The sequence below is a fragment of the Canis lupus genome, chromosome 4 (assembly GCF_003254725.2).
Source record: "Canis lupus dingo isolate Sandy chromosome 4, ASM325472v2, whole genome shotgun sequence".
Taxonomy (NCBI): domain Eukaryota; kingdom Metazoa; phylum Chordata; class Mammalia; order Carnivora; family Canidae; genus Canis; species Canis lupus.
The window spans coordinates 13,823,157-13,842,769 of NC_064246.1; the positions used below are offsets into that span (position 1 = coordinate 13,823,157).

At 35.7% G+C, this 19,613-nt stretch overlaps 2 long non-coding RNA genes across 4 annotated transcripts in view; one reads left to right on the plus strand and one right to left on the minus strand.

Annotated features, from left to right (window-relative positions):
- Positions 1–2,299: 2,299 nt before the first annotated feature.
- The window catches only part of LOC112651900 (uncharacterized), a 35,188-nt gene continuing 17,874 nt past the window's right edge, over positions 2,300–19,613 (minus strand). The window contains exons 2-5 of one of the 3 annotated variants that reach the window (XR_003131147.3): positions 16,215–16,325; positions 5,844–6,172; positions 3,444–3,544; positions 2,300–2,492 (exon numbers count right to left, since the gene is read on the minus strand). This is a non-coding gene — a long non-coding RNA (uncharacterized LOC112651900). The remainder of the gene's footprint in view (positions 2,493–3,443; positions 3,545–5,843; positions 6,173–16,214; positions 16,326–19,613) is intronic. The other 2 variants (XR_003131146.3, XR_003131148.3) reach the window with 2 other exon arrangements.
- Positions 17,844–19,613, plus strand: part of LOC112651901 (uncharacterized) — a 92,463-nt gene continuing 90,693 nt past the window's right edge. Inside the window, exon 1 of the long non-coding RNA XR_003131149.3 lies at positions 17,844–18,262. This is a non-coding gene — a long non-coding RNA (uncharacterized LOC112651901). The remainder of the gene's footprint in view (positions 18,263–19,613) is intronic.

Genomic DNA, 19,613 nt, shown 5'->3' on the forward strand with positions numbered 1-19,613 from the left:
TGATCCCAGACAGGTGAATAAGAGTGGCACATTCTGATATAACTAAGGGTACTGGTTTTTAAAACCTGTAGCAAGAATTTAGTATTGAAGTCTATTTTGAGATACAAAAATGTGGGAGAGGCCAACATCCCAAATCACTTCTGTAGATATGTGTTCTAAAAACAATTCCTTTGGGGGCCCTGATTGTTCTCCAAAGAGCTAATCTATTGTTCATAGGTAGGGAGGAGGCATAGACATGGTAGAAAATAAGGAGAGGGGAAAGAAGTTGAATTGAACAAGGGGCAGGAACAAAGAGATGAGAAAAACCTGTATAGAGGCAACATTGTCAAGTGAACTCAATCGAATTCAATGGCTCTGGGCTTAGGCTGTGTTTATAAGGAAAGGGCCATTCACAAGATCCATGGGGTCTTTAATTCTCATTATATATAACATGTTGGTTATATTTATAAAATAGAATCATAACTACATCTGGAATCTTTACACAGAAATTAAGGTTGACGTATGTGCCAGATTGATTTATATTCCCTGATAAGATGGTAAAGTAAAGATTTATTTTACTTTGCACTCTTACAGCTTGGATTATTATTCATACTTTATTTTGCAAATTGGTGGTAACCCAACTGCAGCCAAATCAAGAGTTCACATGCCAAGTTTTGGTCTGAAAAAGTTTTTGCATCCAATATATATTTGGCCATAAAAATAAGGAGATCAAATAATAGAAGAGAAAAGAAAGTGCTTTATGTACTCTGGAGGTCAAAACCAGATGTGAATAGGGTTCTCATGGAGTGTGGCTAGCTAACATCTGGTAATCCCTAATGTGTTTCATTGTCCATTTGTAAGTTTCCCCCAATGTTTAATATCAACAGCTATACAGGAATGTAGTGACTTGCACAAAGAGTAAAATTTATAGATATCAAGGACAAAGCCAGAAAATTACTCTGTTCTTGGCATCCATCCTTCCTGGGCAAGGACTTCATATTTTCTTTCTGTTGATGCTATGTTTAATAAAGCTATGTGATTGGTTAGATTTCGATTGAGCTGAACATGTTTTGTTTTGTTTCTTTTCTATGACTCAGTGACAAAAGAAACATAAAACCTTCTGCTTACTTTAATCACAGACTTCAGATTTCTTCTATGTAATCTGAAGAATTGAGGAAATACCTCCAGAAAAATTAGTTGTACCTGTAGAGGAGGTGGAGGGTAAGAAAGAGATGGTGAGGAAGGTGGATAATTTAGCTTATTTTCTTCTTTTGGCACACAATCTGTTTGATTTCTTGATCCCTCTCAAACAACTCTCTTCTACAAAGACAACTCCCTTTGTAAGGAAATTTGCAGATGAGAGCAGACATGTCTGTATTTCCCACCACAAAGGTTAAAGATGCTGAGGGATGTGCTACAAAGCAGATGAAGTTATGATTCCCATTGCTAAATGTAGTAGCTGAGATTAGATATATGTTCTCCACCTCGTTCACAGATCCATATTGCCTTACATAAATTAGCAGTAATCTACACATTCCTTTGACAGAACAGGCTGGCCCACAGAACTGATGGATTAGTAACTAATTCAGAGATGACAACAAGGTATCAACTGTGTGCCTACTCAGGTCCACTGGTAGCTGTTGCCAGGAATGGGAGGTACTAGAAGAATCCTAAAGCTCTTCAGAAACTCAGTGGGGAAGTGCATAGCTGGTAGGTTTTGGATGTCTGCCAGGGGAGTGGGCAGAGAGAGTAGCAGTACATGAGCTACTTAGTTATTGTCCCTTGTTTAACCAAGAGAGTTTGTCGTAATAAGATCTGCTTCCCAAGGTTGGAAATTTTTATTTTAAGATCAACCCACAGTAACAAATGCTTATGTGTATTATGCAGTAATAGTAATAAATCCAATAATATGATGATGCTTTGTATCTTCAGAAGAACTTTCTCAAGTATTGTCTCATGAGATTCTAAAGTAATTTCGTGAGATAGAAATGGGACATATTTTTATCCCCATTTCCAAGTGAGGAACTCAATTTCAGAAAAGATAAGCGATTCATGCTACATCATGCTGCTGGTAAGTTAGAGAATTCAGGAAATATTGTGTAGTCATTTGAATATTTTGTAATCACTCAAATTTCTGACTCAAATTAGAAGTCAGAAAACTGTAGCAACTATGATTAGGATTTTCTAAATTGTGCAACAACAAGCTGTAAAGTTGACTGCATAGGAGACATTTACAACAAATGTGTGCTTACATGATTAAGTGACAAGTCAGAGATAGCCTACCCAAAGGTATGGATGATTGTATTAGTCAAGTCCAGAATAAAATATATAAAGAGATTTATTATAAACAATTGGTTGCAAGACCAAAATCTGCAGAGTCCATGTCCCAGTTGGAGTCTGAAGAATGGCAGGCTGCTATAGAACCAGGAAGAGCAGATGTCCAATTTGAAGGCCATGAGGCAGGAGAATGCACTCTAACTTGGGGGAAGGCCAGCTTTTTGTTCTGTGCAGACCTATAACGATTGGATAAGACTCATGCACGTTATGGAGAGCAATCTGCTTTACTCAGTCTACCAATTTAACTGTTAACCTCATTCAAAAACACCCTTACAGAAAAACCCAAAACCATGTTTTATTGAGTATCTGGGCCCATTCAAGTAGATACATAAAATTAATCATCACCAGTCCACCCCTTGCCAATTTGTCATCCATACACTTTTCCTTACACCATACTTAATCTCAAAATAAGGCAAATAGAAAGATAACCTAACATGATATAACTATCCTGCATATAACCAAAATACACTAACCCTTTTCCCAGAAGAGGAAAAAAGCCCTTGAGTGATATTTACTCTTCTCTTTGATATCTTATAACTTAGGGACTATGGGAGTAAGATGCTATGGACTGAATTGTGTCCTTTCTCAAAATTCCTGTATTTTTTTTTTTTAAATACAGTGGGACTGTACTTAGAGACAAGGCTTTAAAGGAGATAATTAGAGCCAAACGAGGTCATAATGGTAGGATCTTAATCTGATAGGACTGGTGTCCTTATAAGAAGAAGAAAAGACAATAGATCTCTCCCTCTCTCAACGTGTGCATGCATTGAAAAAGGCCATATAAGCACACAGCAAGAAGGCGGCCATTTCCCAGCCAGAAGAGAGGTCTCCTCAAAAATCAACCCTGTAGGCACCTTGTTCCTGGACTTGCAGCCTCCAGAACTGTGAGAAAATAAAACTCTATTGTGTATGCCCCCCACTTGTGTCATCTTGTCATGGCAGCCTGAGCTGACTAATACAATGATCAAAGCCCTATCTGAGAAATTTGTTACTATCACAGAAGAGGGAATTTATTTGAAGCATATCAGCCCAATAATCGTCTGTGAGTGTTAATCCATTCCATTAAACTTCCAGGCTGGGCATAAACCCTATATGAGGCTTCTTTATAAAGCTCTCTAAAGACATACTTTCCCGGTATTTTGAGGGCTGGATTATAAATTATAAGCTGCTAAATCTTCCCATGTCTTCTCAAAAGTAGTATGGTGAAGTTTCCAATAGTAGGAGATAACTGGGAAAGAGAGGACAGTCAATTGTATTGAGTGTTTACCATACACTGAGCCTTATAGATACAACGGGGAAAAGATACACATTGTTCCTATTCTCAGACACTCTTTTAGTGAGTAATCCCAGGTTCCAGGGTAGGGATAGAGTATTTCTTCCTCTGAATCTGTAAGGTTGTCATGAAAAAAAAAAAAAAATTTGATTTTAAAAAGTTTTTTTGGAGGGTCTAGCAGAAAGCCCAGAAGCTTAACTGGAGGTTATTTCTCCCTGGTTGTAGGAGGAAGTGTTTGCTTTTTTACTTATGATCTTTGGCTATCAGCAGGAGTAGCACATGGCCTAGCCTGGTCACCTTAACACCTTGACATTGCGCTATCAACTGGATTGTAAAAAACTTGGTTTAGGTCTGAGGAGTTTACAGTCTGGGGTGTGTGTGTGTGTGTGTGTGTGTGCTGTGTTTTCTTTTCTTTTCTTTTCTTTTCTTTTCTTTTCTTTTCTTTTCTTTTCTTTTCTTTCTTTTCTTCTTCTCTCTCTCTCTCTTTTTTTTTTTTTTTTTCAAACATACAAGGGTTTATTTACAAGCTCAAGCTTGGGTCCAAGTATACCCGACACAGTGGAGCAGGGACTTGGACCCTGAGGTGGGTTTCAGCTTAGTTTTAAGAACTGGTCTATCCAGAAGGGGTGGAGCAATTACTCAAATTCTGTTTACATTTTGATATGGGGCCTTCAAGGGCATTAAGCTCTGTTCTTATTCTAATAGGGGCTTCCAGCCACTGGCTTGGGCTCTTTTTTATTCTAATATGGGGCTTTCTATTATACTTACATAGACAACTTCTAATTTGTTGCAAAGCCCATGTTTGTATGATGATTTTCATTCTTTGGACTATTTTTTGACAAAGTTGCAGAGAGCTCTTGAAATATTTTCAATGTTAATATAACACCTTTATGCAGTATGTCTTAAAGAAAAGCCAAACAAAGGCTGATCTGTAACAACACTAGGTATTTCAAATTTTCACTGTGCTGCATTCATAGATTTTGGAGATGGCCTATGAAACTGTAAATAAAAGCAATACAATTTTTCTGTGAAACAATTTATAAACTCTCCAATACGTACAATGTGAGACTCACTTAATAGATTGGTACAGACTTTCCTTGAAGAAACTAAAGGGTTTTTTTCCCCCCTCTTTCTGTAGCGAAAGTTGATAATGCAGGAATATTGCACAAATACCATGGCTACAGCATCTTTTCTTTTTATTGAACAGCAGTTGTGGCTTGAAGAGTAACTGTCTTCAGAAAATTGTGGAGACTTTATAGCAATGGTTGAAGCTATTTGGACTTGCCAAATTACCTAATGGAATAGGTAAGCTTTATGTCTTTAAGATGAGCTGCTTTTTTTTTCTTTGAAGCCTCCAATATAGAAGTTTTCAGCCTATAGTATTCTGTATTTAGTATGAAATCAACTGCAATTCTTAGTTTCATCTTTTCAACCCCCAATATAGGAAAAAAAAGTTTCAATTTTTTAACAGCCCAAGATCTAAGAATTACACTCATGCTGCCTTTGTTTCCCAGAGAGCCTTAAAAAAAGTCATATATCAACATAGTTACTGCTTAGTTACTAACTTCTATCAACTTCTACAACTATGATGACAAATTCTCAAGGTTGTGGTGGTAAAATGAGTGATGAATGATGAATGAAACAATGACAGAGCAGGTTTAAGGACAGTAGTACATTTTCCAAGAAATTCAAGAAACTTCAAAATAGTCTCTCATGAACCAACCCAATCCAATTTGGAGTCAAGGACATTTAAGACAATTTTAATCATTTTCTAAAACTGCTAAGAGTTGAAAACTTAGTCACAGATAAAGATATCCCTAAGGAAATTAGCTAAACATAGATTATGATGAAAGAAAACCTTGGTAGGGATGACCACATAAATCTCTTAAGAAATTTGGAGGCTTGGGCATGTTAGTAAAATAAATGAGGGGGGTCCTTCTGCCCCACACTTCAGACCATTTGCTACCTGTACCCCCCTGCCGCCAACTCCCAGTCTTGCCCCAAATGGAGCTAAGGAAACTTGCTCTCCTGCTTTCAGAAAGTCTTTTTTATTCTTCTTTTACTACCCCACTCCCATTCAGCCCATTCCACACTAGTAGAACTAGCCATGCCACAGGCCTCTGTGGGACCCATAAGTCTCAAAGAACTTGAATTCCATCCACAGCAAGGATATAGTCTAATGGAGGATGAATGTAAAAGGGGAGACAGATTGTAGGAGAGCCATTACAAGGAGGGCCCCTGAGAGATCACTCACCAAAGTTGATGAAGGATTTTCCATCCTTCTGGCTCTGTGAGTCAGACTCAAGTGAGTAGACTGAGCAGGTGAGGAAAGAGTAGTCCTGCATGCTCTGTGAGGTCGTTCTATAACTCCTCCAGCCTTGAGTCATCTGCTTGCTTTGGATGATGTTTCAGAGGGGAGCAACCATGGGTGATGAACACCAACACATGACTAGCCAGAGCAGGAGCTCTAGTCTGGTATTTTCAGAGATGATCTGTCCAAAGGGCACTGATACTCAACAGAGTATCAATTATATGCAGGGCAACCATTTTGGTGACTTTATCTATAAGCTGGAGAACCACAATCTGGAGAAACCAGGAAACATTTGAGTTGCTTATATCTTAAACCACATTAGAGCAACATTGTTTATGACTATGGAGCAAAACATGGCTAGTTTAAAAATATATATTACTTTATATACTTCTTAAATGTTATTTATTGCTACTTTAATGGGCCACCTGCTCCGATTATCTTTTGTTTTTCATTTGGGTTGCTTCATTTTTAGTCAAGAAAGGGCAGAAGTTAGTCTATTTAATTTTTAATTCCACATCTTTTCATAGCAAATGATAGACCTTGTTTTAAATTCTATACCCCTAATCAAATAGTGTCCACATGAATTAAGACTTACGCCTTGAAGTCAGAACTCACAATAGCATAAAGACAATAGTTGAATGCTGGGGATAGAATGTAAGGAGAAAGAGTAGAGGTTTGAAGACTCAGACTTTGGGGATGCTTCCAGTTAGGCATTGGAGGGAGCCTAGGAGAAGTACTACCTCAAAGCCAGTTGCCTCATGCAAAGATCAACCAGCCCAGATGTCTACAATAACAAGTAAAAATATTGACGCCTGTGTGTACTTTGAATACAGAAGAAAGTTGACTTATGTGTACATATATGCATGCGTATACATATGAATGAAGAATTTCTCTCTATAAATCTATACATAGATAGATCGATCAATGGATGTATCTATACATGTATGTATATCATAGATGCATATATGTGAGGTAACAGCAGGAAGCAGGAGAAAATAAAAGTAGAAGAATTTATTCCTTCTAATTCCTTCCAGTCCCACCAGAGACTGCTTTCTGGGATTACTTCTTCAATCTGATGGACTCTGTTCCATGGATCAAAGTTTGTCTGGGATCCTTGCCCATGTTCCTACATGCAGGCTTGAAGGAGATAATAGATTCCCAATGTTACCCATCCCTGGATGCTCCAGCATTCTGTATTGGCTTCTTTAATATTATCAACACCTTTATGTACTGCTTCTCATTAAATTTGTCTCCGTTAACTTTTTGAAGGTGCCCCATGAGGAGCCCCTGAGTGTGATAGAAGCCATGTCCTTGTTGATTTTCCTACAAGACATCCAAGCGAAGATATAGACAGGCAAGCAAAAAGGAATCTGGAGAAACCCTAGGGCTGGAAGAGTTTGGACTCAGGGAAATAACATTTAAGAATCCTCAGCATACAGATGCAGAAGGGAATCCTTACGACCTTTTGCTTATCAAGAAAACAACCCTCCCCTTTGGCTGAACTGCCCACCATCTTGAATTATCATCTTGTTGAATTCAAGGCAGTCTTGGACTGCCCCATCCTCACATTCAGGAAGCCTGACATCTAGGATTAAAACCTAAACTAACTACTTTCCTTCTTCTTAGTGTCTATCAAGAGCAGTCTCCCCATGCCTAACATCACTGTTTACCTTGATTATGAACAGAAGGCCAGACTTCTCAGGCATTCATTTTGTCCAAGACTCTCATCTCCTTACTGCTGTGTAAATCCCCATAATATGAGCTAATTCCTCCTTCCCCTTCATACTTTTTTACTTTAACCAATTTTAAATTCTTAATCATAATAAATAAATAAATAAATAAATAAATAAATAAATAAATAAATAAATTCTTAATCATATATTTATCTAGTCTATGCCAATTATGGACTATTCAAAAAATGACTAACGATTCTCCAAGAAGAGCACAAAATAAATTCACTTAAACCATTTGTTCATAATTACAATAGACACAATGTACTTCATCATTGAACAAACTCCATGATAAACATTTGGCCAATGAGGACAATGAGCCAAATTATACTGATCATTTCTTTACTATTTTGGGTTTTCACTGACATACATGGCCATAGATAGTTAATTGGATCTATAAATACTCCTAGTTAAGTTTAATTAGTTCTCTGTATAGAATCTAAGGTTATGATAGTCGTGGTGATAATTTTGAATAATATTTTTTAAAATCCACAGACGTTTGTTTTAAAAAATTGACCTAGAATATGCTCTGAAAGAAAAAAAGAAAAAGAAATTGGATAAAGGAGTGAGAAATAAGAGTACGAAAAGATTAGTTACTCTGTGAAAAAGCCAATATGATTGCAGAAGTATTAAAATCCCTGTAGGAGATTTACAGAGAAGTCTGCCCTGGATTAGAATTTGATATCAAATAACTTAACTGAAGTCATACAATTCTGTGCCATTTGTAGTTGAGTTAATAGCATATGTTCCTGGAGGATTACAGCCAATGATTAAGGAAATTAGGTTTTGTTTGAATTTAATTTAGTTATATAAAGCTGCTACTATAATTTACAGCTTTGATATTTAATATTTAATAACCCAGATCTTAGAAGAATACTAGATATAGCTGTGTCATTATGCCTTGAAATATTATTCCCATAAGTCATTTATATTTGCTGGCTGATAAAGATGTTCATCGACTAGATGGACTCAACAGGAGTCCACTGATAAAGCCAATGCCGCTTCACAGTTTGCTGAGTCCCTTGTACATTTCCACTCCATTTCCCACACCTGTAACTTACTGAATCATAATTTATCTGGCCGGTCAATTGTCATAATAGAGAAACATTGCAGCCTTTACTTCAGCAGCCAGCTGTGGGAATGACTCAGCTCTGCCTTTCTCTCACATTTTATGTATCTGTGTCATTAAAAACCATAGGAATTTCTCTGTGAATATTGCTCCCTCAATTTTTCTTTCTTGTTTTTCTTTATTACTTTGCCACACTTTTTCCCTATCCATCTTGATTTTTTGCTTCTTTTTTTCCTTCATTTTTTGGAGCCTCTGCAATAATAATTTCAGTTTCTTTCTTGTGTATATCTGTACCTCTTAGTAGAAATTCCTTTGTTCTTCTGATTTATAAAAATTAATCTGAAATTTCTCATCCTATGGATTAACTTTTATCTCTAAACATTCCTAATATTTTACTCCCCATCCAAGAATATTTATACTATTTCAACTGCTTTTCTCCTTCAGGACTTGTGATTTAAACTTTTTTTTCTCTTTTATTCACGTCTTTTATTGTCCTTACAACTACTGAGAATCCCTCACATCATTGTTTTGGTTAGTTGTGTTCGTCTTAGTCATGTTTACTTCTTAGTTTGGACTTCCCTCAAAGAAAGTTCAAGTCAGCTCTTCAGAAAATTCTCAAGGCACAGTCTCTAACCTTGAAAATTTTAGAGGTCTGAACAGAGAGTTTACTCGGAATACCTATTTTAACAATTTATTATATACAAATGATTAATATGATATAATTAATATAATACAATATACATATATATTATATGTATTCTTTACATAGATAGCAAAGAGTAGAAACAGGTAAAAAGGAAATATTTAGAGATGGCCAACACTAAATGCAAGTTAAAACATCAGGAATTTGTTTGAAGGGAAGAAAGAAATGCAGTAATGCATTCTAAGAGATAAGTTTTCATTTATGCCTCCCTGCCAGCCCACTAAAAATTTCAACTTGGTGAGCACAATTAATGATAATAATTATAATAAAAGCATAGTGATTAAGCGTGAGGGTTCTTTAGCTAGATTGGCGGGCAAGTAATCTTGGCTTCGCTGCTTTATAGCTGTATGACTTTGGATAATTTACTTAACCTCCCTGTGCCTCAGATCAAATATGTAAAATGAGAATAACAATAGTACTCTGTCTTCAAGGTTGTTGTGTAAAATGTATAAAATGTTTAATATTCTGTGTTGGAATAGTAAACTCTTAATAACTATTAGATATTATTGTTTACTATATTTTTGTTATTGTTACTCCAAAATAAAACACAGGTTAGTAGGAAATAGCAGATCAAAGTGAACATTAAGAAACAAACAAGCATCATGGTGGCATTATTATCTTATAGGTTTTGTTTTGTTTTGTTTTAGAGAGGGAGACAGAGAGTTGAGAGGCAGAAGGAGAAGGAGAGAAAGAATCTGAAACAATATCTACCCCCAGCATGGAGCTTGACCCAGAGATCAATCTCATGACCCTGAGATCATGACCTGAGCTGAAATCTAGTCGGACGCTAAACCAACTGAACCACCCAGGCAACCCCCACCTTATAGGGTTTTAAGAGTAGTCAAATGTAATTATACTTTGAAATTATAATTATAAATATATAAAAGTATACATTTATCCTTTTTTATACATAAAGTGCTATAGGAATGTAAATTGTTAGTATCATTCAGCTGTCACTTGAATTTTCTTTGGGGAAGATATTACTTACTTTATCACATTATTTATGAATTGTTAAAGGGAAATGTCTGTCTAATATATGTGGGGAAAAGTCTAATTCCTACACTGGGCCTAGCTATATCCCCTGGTGCATCAGAATTAGATTTAATCTACTACCTAATGGTATTTCTTCAAATATTAAATGATAATTATTATGATATCCTTCAAGTTTGTATTCTATATATTAGGAAATTTAAGAATTGGTTCATCCAGTTGTCTAAAGACATCAGAGCTCTGGATTGTGCCTGGTTCTGTTATTTATTCAAAATAGGATACAGTTTTTAGGCCCTGCTTATATCTTCAAAATGTGGTACCTATACCTGTGACAGACTCTTGCTTAGCTACACATCTCAACTAGAATTGCCCTTTCTCTTTGCCAGCAGAGGCCTATTTTGTTCGGATATTAAAGTGTGGTATGCTCAAGAAAGGCACCCTCCCCGACCCTACTCCAAAACCAAGAAGTGAATATTAATCCATCGTGAAGAATACAAAAATGAATGAAATAAGCAGCTTCTGCCTTCCAAAACTCAAGCCAGTCAGGGAAACACACTAACATATAAATATATAAAAGCAGGATACATTTTGCAAGCATAGTATAAACAAAGTACCATGGGAAATGAAAGGAGGCACGATGAATTTCTGCTATGGAAATCCAAGAATACTTCACTGAGGTAGCATTTGAGTTGAGTCTTGAAGATGAAAACAGTGTCTTTAGGGGGTGCTGAGAGAGTTACATTTATAGGTAGTGCTGAAACATGGGGAAAAAACCAGAAGGAGAACACAAGAGATGCAATAAAACCACAGAACAAAATTCCCAGTGAGACAGAAAACACACAGAGCTTTGAATTCCATATTAAACACACTTAAATTTTACTCTATGAGGAATAGGTAGTCTTCAAAGTTTTTGAGCTCAGGTGGCTACTGCTGTTTTGTTAGTGACATAATTGATTATAAATAAGAAATAATTAGACATAGAAACCAGAAGTTTACAACACTAGTCCATGTTACAAATGATGTTGATGTGAACTTTGTCTATAGCACTGAGAATAAAAACAAGAGGCAGGTTCCGACATATCTAACAGATAGATGTGGTAGGTTCTGACCACAACCTGAAAGATGACTGTGAGAGAAGAGTCACAGATGGACCCAAGAGACTAAGGGAGGATGGAGCTTGGGGGTGAAAGATACATGTATGTGAAAGACGTGTTCAGCAGACCATTGGATGGACAAATGCCAGATGTTGGTGGTCAGCTGTGTCAGAAGACGCAGAGTGTGAGCGAGAAGAATGAGAGAGGGCTCTTGAAGTTTACTTTAGCTCAAGGAGGATGAAGAGTTTGGAGTTGGTATGGAAAAATTAATGTGAAGAAAAGGAATTGGTTAACTTTTCTTTTGTTGAGAACCACATTATGCTTTTAGCTAACATTGGGTAAAAGATGGCCATTGAGTCCTGTTAAATTCCCTTGTTGATTTGGCTCATTATTCCAAGCTACTTTTATTTTTTTGACTACTAGTTATTACACAGAAAAGTTACTCCATTTTTCCAGCTTTCTGCTTTTGTATTTTGAGCCTGAGAGGGTTATTTTAAGATATAAAATGACTGAATAAAAGGAAAAGCTAATCACTTTCCTGGGAAAGGAAGCAGTATTGTGAAAATTGCGTAGTGGATGCTGTGCTTCACTGCCTGTAACCCCACTGGGGATCAAGACTCTCATTTCCAGAGACAGAGCATTGGCTACTGGTAACTCAGCTGCGCTTTTTTCCAGGAACTACCCTTGGCCTTGCCCATTACACTTCTTCCTTGGAGGCAGCCTGTAACAATTGGCTGGTTGATATAGCCCTTTTGTTTCAATTCTGGTCAATTGGAAGAATCATCTCAGTCCTTAGGTCCCCCCCGGGGATCAGTGGAAGCCTGTGCTGCTATTTCCTGGCAGTTCACCCTGTCCTTTACATCTCTTATCCAGTGTCTCACAGGCATTACTACCACAAGCACTTCTGCATAAACTACCGGCATGCAAAAATCTCAGTCTCAATGCCTGTTTCCCCGAGGAACCCCACCCAAGATGAACTGTAGATCAAAATCTTGGCATTTTTTATCTGATAAAACCATTTTAGATATGATTTGAAGTATCAGGATTCTTTCTACATTTGAAAAAGAAGATTAATGAGGATGACTTTTTTAAAGTTATGTTAATTTAATCAGCATGGCACTGGTGCAACAATATGGAGACAAATGAATAGATGAGAAGAGATATCTCAGAAACAGATTCTACTCTATATAAAAATTTATTATATTATCAAGGTCATTGACATCACAAAAATATGATAAAGATTAATGGCATAACATTTAAAGAGGAAAGGAAAGATTATTCACTAAATGGTACTAGAACAACTGGATAGGCAAAATAAGTTTAATTCTTTTTTTTAAAGATGTTATTTATTTATTTGAGAGAGAAACAGAGATAGCAAAGGAGATAGTGAGAGAGAGGACTAGTGGGAAGGAAAGGGAGAAGAAGGCTCAGGGCTGAGCAAGGAGCTCCACGTGGGACTCCACCTGGGTCATCATCTGGGTGTAAGATAGATGTTTAACTGACTGAGCCATCGAGGCACCCCATAAGTTTAATTCTTACGTTCTGTATTTCAATAAATCCAGACAGATTAAAGATGTTAGTTTGATTTCATTAATAATCAAGGAAACAAATTTAAACATCAATGGGATATTATCTTTGACTTGTCATATTGATGGAAAGAGCATATTGATGAGAACATACAGGTAAAAGAGTACCCTTATATACTGTGAGTGGAAATGTAAATTGCTACAGCTTTCAAGGGCAACCTGATATTTACTATGAAAACTTTCAAAATCTTTATCTTTGATTTAATTTATTAAACTTTTAAATTGGAGAAAAAGATAAATATTAGGGATAGCATATGTATATGTGATAAACTTTACAAAGCTTAAGAGTTTGTACGAATTTACTCACTTGTACTCATGGAAAAGTAAATATGTACAATTACATAACCACCAACCAAATCAAAACTGAAATGTTTTCATTTCAATGCTTTAGAAGTCTCCCTGGTGTTGTATCCTGGATAATATTCCCTTTTCAATAAGTAAGACCATGTTCTGTCATGGAGCTTATGGTCTACTGGGGGAGACAAATATTAAGTAAATAATCACACAAGTGGTTATAAACCACTTATATCAATATTTGAGTGGAAAGTTAAAAGTGGGAAAAGAGATATACCATTTAGATTGAGGAAAGTGAGGAAAGACAAGGCAGAAGTGGTATTTAACATGGAGGATGAGGAGGAGTTAGCCAGGCAAGGAAAGAGGAGACAGAAGAAAATCTCAAGAAAAGGGCACAGTATGTATTCTGAGTTAGGAAAGAGCTTCCAGGGTCTGAAAAATAAAAGTAGTGTTGGTAAGCCGAAAAGTCAAGGCAGGAAGCAGCAGAAACAGTAGCCAATCCTGCCTGGCATTATAAACTGGTTTAAGATGCATATTTAAACTTAATTGTAATGGGAGGCCACTCAATGGTTTAAAAAGAAAATACAAGTTGAAATGATCATTGTGGACCACTGTGAAGACAATGGGCTGTAGGGAAGACAGAGTGGAAGTTGCTAGACTACTAATTAGGCTATTGCAAGAACTGATGATGATTTGGACCAGAAAAGTGACTGGGAAACAAAAAGGAGTAGAGAATTCAAAATGTAACTTGAAAGTGTACCTACTGAGCTCGATGACGGAAAGGATGAGAAGGCTGGGTCAGATGGAGAGTGTAAATTCATGTAAAAGGAGAGCTTTGGAAGATGTGCATGAAAGTACTAGCTGTTATCTCTGCTTTGGGTTTGGATGAGGGGGAAAAAGTGAAGCAGATTTTCACTTTCTAATCTGTGTATTCTAAACTAAAATGGTAGTGATGGTGGCCATGATGGTTGTAGGAGTAGTTTCAAGTTAATTAAATGACCTTGCATTATTACCTGTGATTAATTGCCTTGTTTAATGGAAATAAAGCAAATAATAAGAAAATCATTAATTTGATTTCATGAAATAATTTTTATTCTAAAAATGAAAGATAACGTAATTCATATTAAAAGGCAAAGAATAAAGCTGAAAGCAATATTACTACAAGTCTGACAGTGGGTTGAGATAAATTCCATATAGAAAGGTCAGACAAGTTATTAAAGTTTGTATATTTTCCATACTAATCAGTAATTCATGAAAGAATAGAAATATTTTTTCTAGCTTTATTGAGATAAAATTGACATAATATTGTGTGAGTTTAAGTTATTAAGTTAAGCTTAAGGTTTACTTGATACACATATTGCAAAATTATTACCACCACAGAGTTAGCAAACACCTGCATCACATTACATAATTACCATTTAAAAAATATATATATTCATGGGGCTTGAACTCAGGACCCTGAGATCAAGACCTGAGTTGAGATCAAGAGTCAGATGCTTGACCAACTAAGCCACTCAGGTGCCCCTATTACCATTCCAATTTTCTTTTTTTGTGATAAGAACATTTAAGACCTACTTTTTTAGTGACTTTAAAGTATATACTACAATATTATTAACTTTAGTCACCATGTTTTACATTAGATCCTCAGAACTTACTCATCTTATAACTGGAGTTTGTACTTTCTGTCCAACATCTCCCCTTTTCCCCAAACCCCCAGCCCTTAGTAATCACCATTCTGGTTAGACTTTTTTAGAATCTACATAGGAGTAATGTCATATAGTGTCTGTCTTTCTCTATATGACTTATCTCACTTAGTACAAGCCCCATAAGCTCCATTCATGTTGTGGCAAATGGCAGATTGTTTTTTCTCATGTCTGAATAGCATTCCATTGTATAGATATATCACAACTTCTTTATCCATCCATCCACTTATGAGTGCTTGTGCTGTTTCCATATCTTGGCTATTTTTAAAATTCTATAGTGAACATGGGAGTGCAGATATCTTTTTGATATCCTATTTTCATTTTCCTTTGGATATATGCTCTAGAAGTTGTATTACTGGATCACATGGTAGTTCTCTTTTTAATTTTTTGAAGAACCTCCATATTATTTTCCATAGTGGCTGTACCAATTTACATTTCCATCACATCCTAACCAACACTTATAATTTCTTGTCTTTTTTATAGTAGCCATTCTAACAGGAGTGACATAATATATCATTGTGGTTTTGATTTGAATTTCCTTGATGATTAGTAATGTGGAATATCATTTCATTTACCTGCTGTTTGTATATATTCTTTGGAAAATGTCTATTCAAATCCTCTGCCCATTTTTAAATCACATTGTTTGAATTTTTTGCTATTGATTTGCATGAGTTTTTTATGTATTTTGGATACTAATAAATCTAGGATTAAAGAGTCAGAGGAGAGGTGGAGGAAGCTGTGAGATGGACCATCTCAAGCATCAATGTTGTAAGTTAAATTGTTGTGAGTCTGGAAGGTGGCATTCTGTATATGTGTTATTACAATTTTCACATCCTTTGACTTGAACTCTTACCTCAAGGACTCTATTCTAATGAAATAACACAAACATAAAGAGATCTTAATGTGTTCTCTGCAGCCATTATTCATGATACGACATTAGAAACAATATAATGCACAACAACGGTGGAATGGCACATCTGTGAGTATCATATAGTCATTTAAATTTTACATGGAGGAATACATAAGCTATAATTTTAGATGAAAACATATTTTTATGTCTGCTTGATGCATTACCCTTTTATGACCCCTGCCTATGCAGACGAAACATAGCCTTAGTCCTCCCAAGAGCAGCAACAAGATTTTACCACAATGCAGCTACTCGATGTCAGTCTTGGGCAATCCTTGGTAGGCCCAGTTACCCTCTGATCTCCAGCCACTCCATCTAAGGTGGATGACATTTGCTGTTTGCAGGAAACCTACAACAGGATTCAGATACATTTGATTACTGTAATCAAAGTGATTTTATACATGAACAAACACATTCTAAGAGAAATACATTATAAAGGTTAAACTGTGAGATAATCTGAAAATCTATTAAAAATGAGAGGAGGGATGCTAAAAAACAAAACAGGGATGTTATAATGGTCAATGTAGATAGAAGAGAACAAGGGCCTAAATGAAGCTTAACAGAAAGGAGAACTGAGAATTGATATTTTTAAGTGTATCCAGTACTCTGCCCTGTGCTTAACACACACTCCAAATCTGTTAATGGCATTGATTGAAGTTAGTTTTGTCTTCCCCACTGGAAGGCAATGTATTTGAAAGTCTTTACCTGATAACTTACTTATTTAGAAATTTGTATAGTATTGAACAGTTTACATTCAAAATGTATTTATTCTATTCCTGAAACAGCTAGCCCTGAGAGCAGTAGGCTGAGACAGTGCAGACTGAGTCATCTCTGGTGAATGAGATTGAGAGGATAACGGAAGACAGTCATTCTCCTGTACATTCAAATACTTCATATGGTTATTTTTTGACAATTTAAATGATTGATACTCATGGATTTTATTAAAATGCATATATAAAGTATATTACTATGTTTTACGCTTTTTTTCATTATTTTTAATTATATAAGAGTTGAATGTTCAAAGAACGTATATATGCAATTTATCTGTATATTGATCATATTCAAATCCAGGATGAGAAATAGCTGCTTGAAGCAAGCACAACGAGAAGAGTAATGCTGTTAGTGAGGTAGTAGCAGTTGTAATATCAGTAATTGTAGCAGAAGTAGGGTAGGAGCCATGGTAATAGTAGTAGAACTTTACATGTGTCCATTCAGCCCTGTGGATTTTTGTGACCTTCTTTATCTTCTTTGTCTTAATAAACAACACTGCGATGTCATCATGAAATCATTCCCATTTAATTAAAGGGAAAAATGAGGCTCAGGGTTTTTGCATAAGAAATTTTGGAACTAGTACAAAATTCTGTCATTTTATTTCTAGACCTGTTTCACCACATTTTTCTAGTTTCATCATTTCTAAATATGAACTTTCATATTTAGTCATCCTAAGTCAATACACACAACAAATATTTGGGCTAGTATATTATAAATTCAAGTGTGCTATATTTCTCAATATGAAAATTTTAATCTAATAATTTTTAATTATGTAACTGATTTATTCTAGTCCATAAGCCTAATAGAATAGTGATGACTATAGGATATTCTGATTTTATTTGTGTCATTGTCAATGACCTTTTCCCAGAGAAGGTAAAGCTGGAAAGGTATAAAAACGAAATTCAGTGTGTCCTTGGGACACATTATCATTTTGAGGTAGTTCTAAGTAGAAAATGATCTACTATAGTGGCTGAAAATGAAAATTGCTGCAGGGTCATCTGGCTTTCAAAAATTATTCTAATGAATCCTAAGCTTAATATAAACTTTATGTGAGTTATCACCTTATAGTAACTTGTGCTAACAGACGTCATCCCTAAATACTACCATTCGATGACAATTAATAAGCCTTATAAAAGTTTTGTTCCTGAGCAACTCACCTCCTGCTAAAGAAACTGTAAATCTTCACTTTACACAGCAATTTCTGCTGAGACACATACTTCAGGAGTTAAATTGGTGACCATTTTAGAATTGTGAATTTTAGCATCCGTGAAGTCTGCCAGTTTGTTATTTTCATGTTGCTGTGAATCACTTCCTAACTGTCATTTCCTTTTACTTTTCCTGTCATTCCTAAAGCTTTGCCACAGCCTGATACTCACTGGAATACTTAATATTCTGTTGTTTCTGTAGTGGCCAAACCCTTTTTTTCTGTGACATGGGAACGCAAGCATGCCTCCATCACCACCACCATCATCAATCAAGAAACACTTGCCTCACACCTCCTCTGGAGCACACTGGGTAAGGCTTGCTTCTTTCCTTGCAAAGGGACCATCCCTCTTTGCCTTTGCAAATATTCTTCCTTAAAGCATTTTAGTAGCAGTTGTACATTTCTTTTTTGCAATATTCGGCTATATTTTCCATTTAGATTTTGATCTCATGAAGATACAGGAAAAGGATGAAACTGATGATACTGATGATTTTGAAATGCTAATATTGTATAGTGAGCATTTTTCTGGGACAAACATTTATGCCATGCATTTAATTTGAGCAGAAGATGAGAAAGTGAAGCATCGAGAGGGAATACCATGACCACAAATTCTTAAAGAGTCCAGAAATAATTTTCTGCACAAGGATTTTCAGAAGGTAAACATGAGATGAGAAAATATCTCCTTTCTTTAACATACTCAGATATTGAGCTCCATGTTTTGGTCATTATATTTTCTTCTTAATCTAGCTTTTTTTTTGGCCAGAGAGAGAGGTTCATTATATACCAAGACTGTGTCCAAGCATTTTATATGCAATATCTCATATAAATGCTACAATAAATCTAAAGAGATATTATTATGTATATTTTATAGATTAGAAACAAAGGCTTAGAGAATTTGACTACCTTGTCCAAATCAAATAGCTAAGAAGTGAAAGCCACGACTTAGACACAAATCTTCCTCTAAGTAGAATTTAAACCTATAGTCAACTTTGGAAAAAAATATACCAGAAGCTTCTACCAGATTCAATTTTTTTTCTTTTGGTGGGACATATTGCCTCAATCATATTTGTGTTATTTCACTCAGTAAACATACCTTAAATACCTATTGTGTATTGGACACTATTTAGATATTGGCATGAAAGTTCTGGCATTCCAGATATAGAGATAAAAATTAAACATAAAAGATATTATATAGGATGAACTATAAGGAGGTGCAGGTCACAAATTATGGCATAAGATTGTGAAAGGCCTAGCTGTGCACAAAAATAGTGGAAGTTATATGAGGCTTGTAGCAGATTGATTACAAGTGAAGGTGTCAGTCAGAAATACAATGCTGTTCGAAAATAACACAAAGATTTAACTGTCGTAACTGAAAAATCCTCCATCTGTATTTAGCATTGGCTGGGCTTTTATAAGAACAAGTTGTGCCAGTGTGTCCAAAGATATGGGAAACTTGGAGAGAGTTCAGAGGTCTATAATGAAGATAATTAAAATGTAAAAAGGAATATCCTTGAGGAAATATTTGAGGATTTGGGGCTATTTTGTCTGAGAACAAAAATATGAGCATGGATAGCCTTCATAACTATTTCAAAATACAAAAAGAATTTTCAGAAGATGGGAAACAGTTGTCCCCTTTTTACCAGAAAGAACAAAAAGAAATGT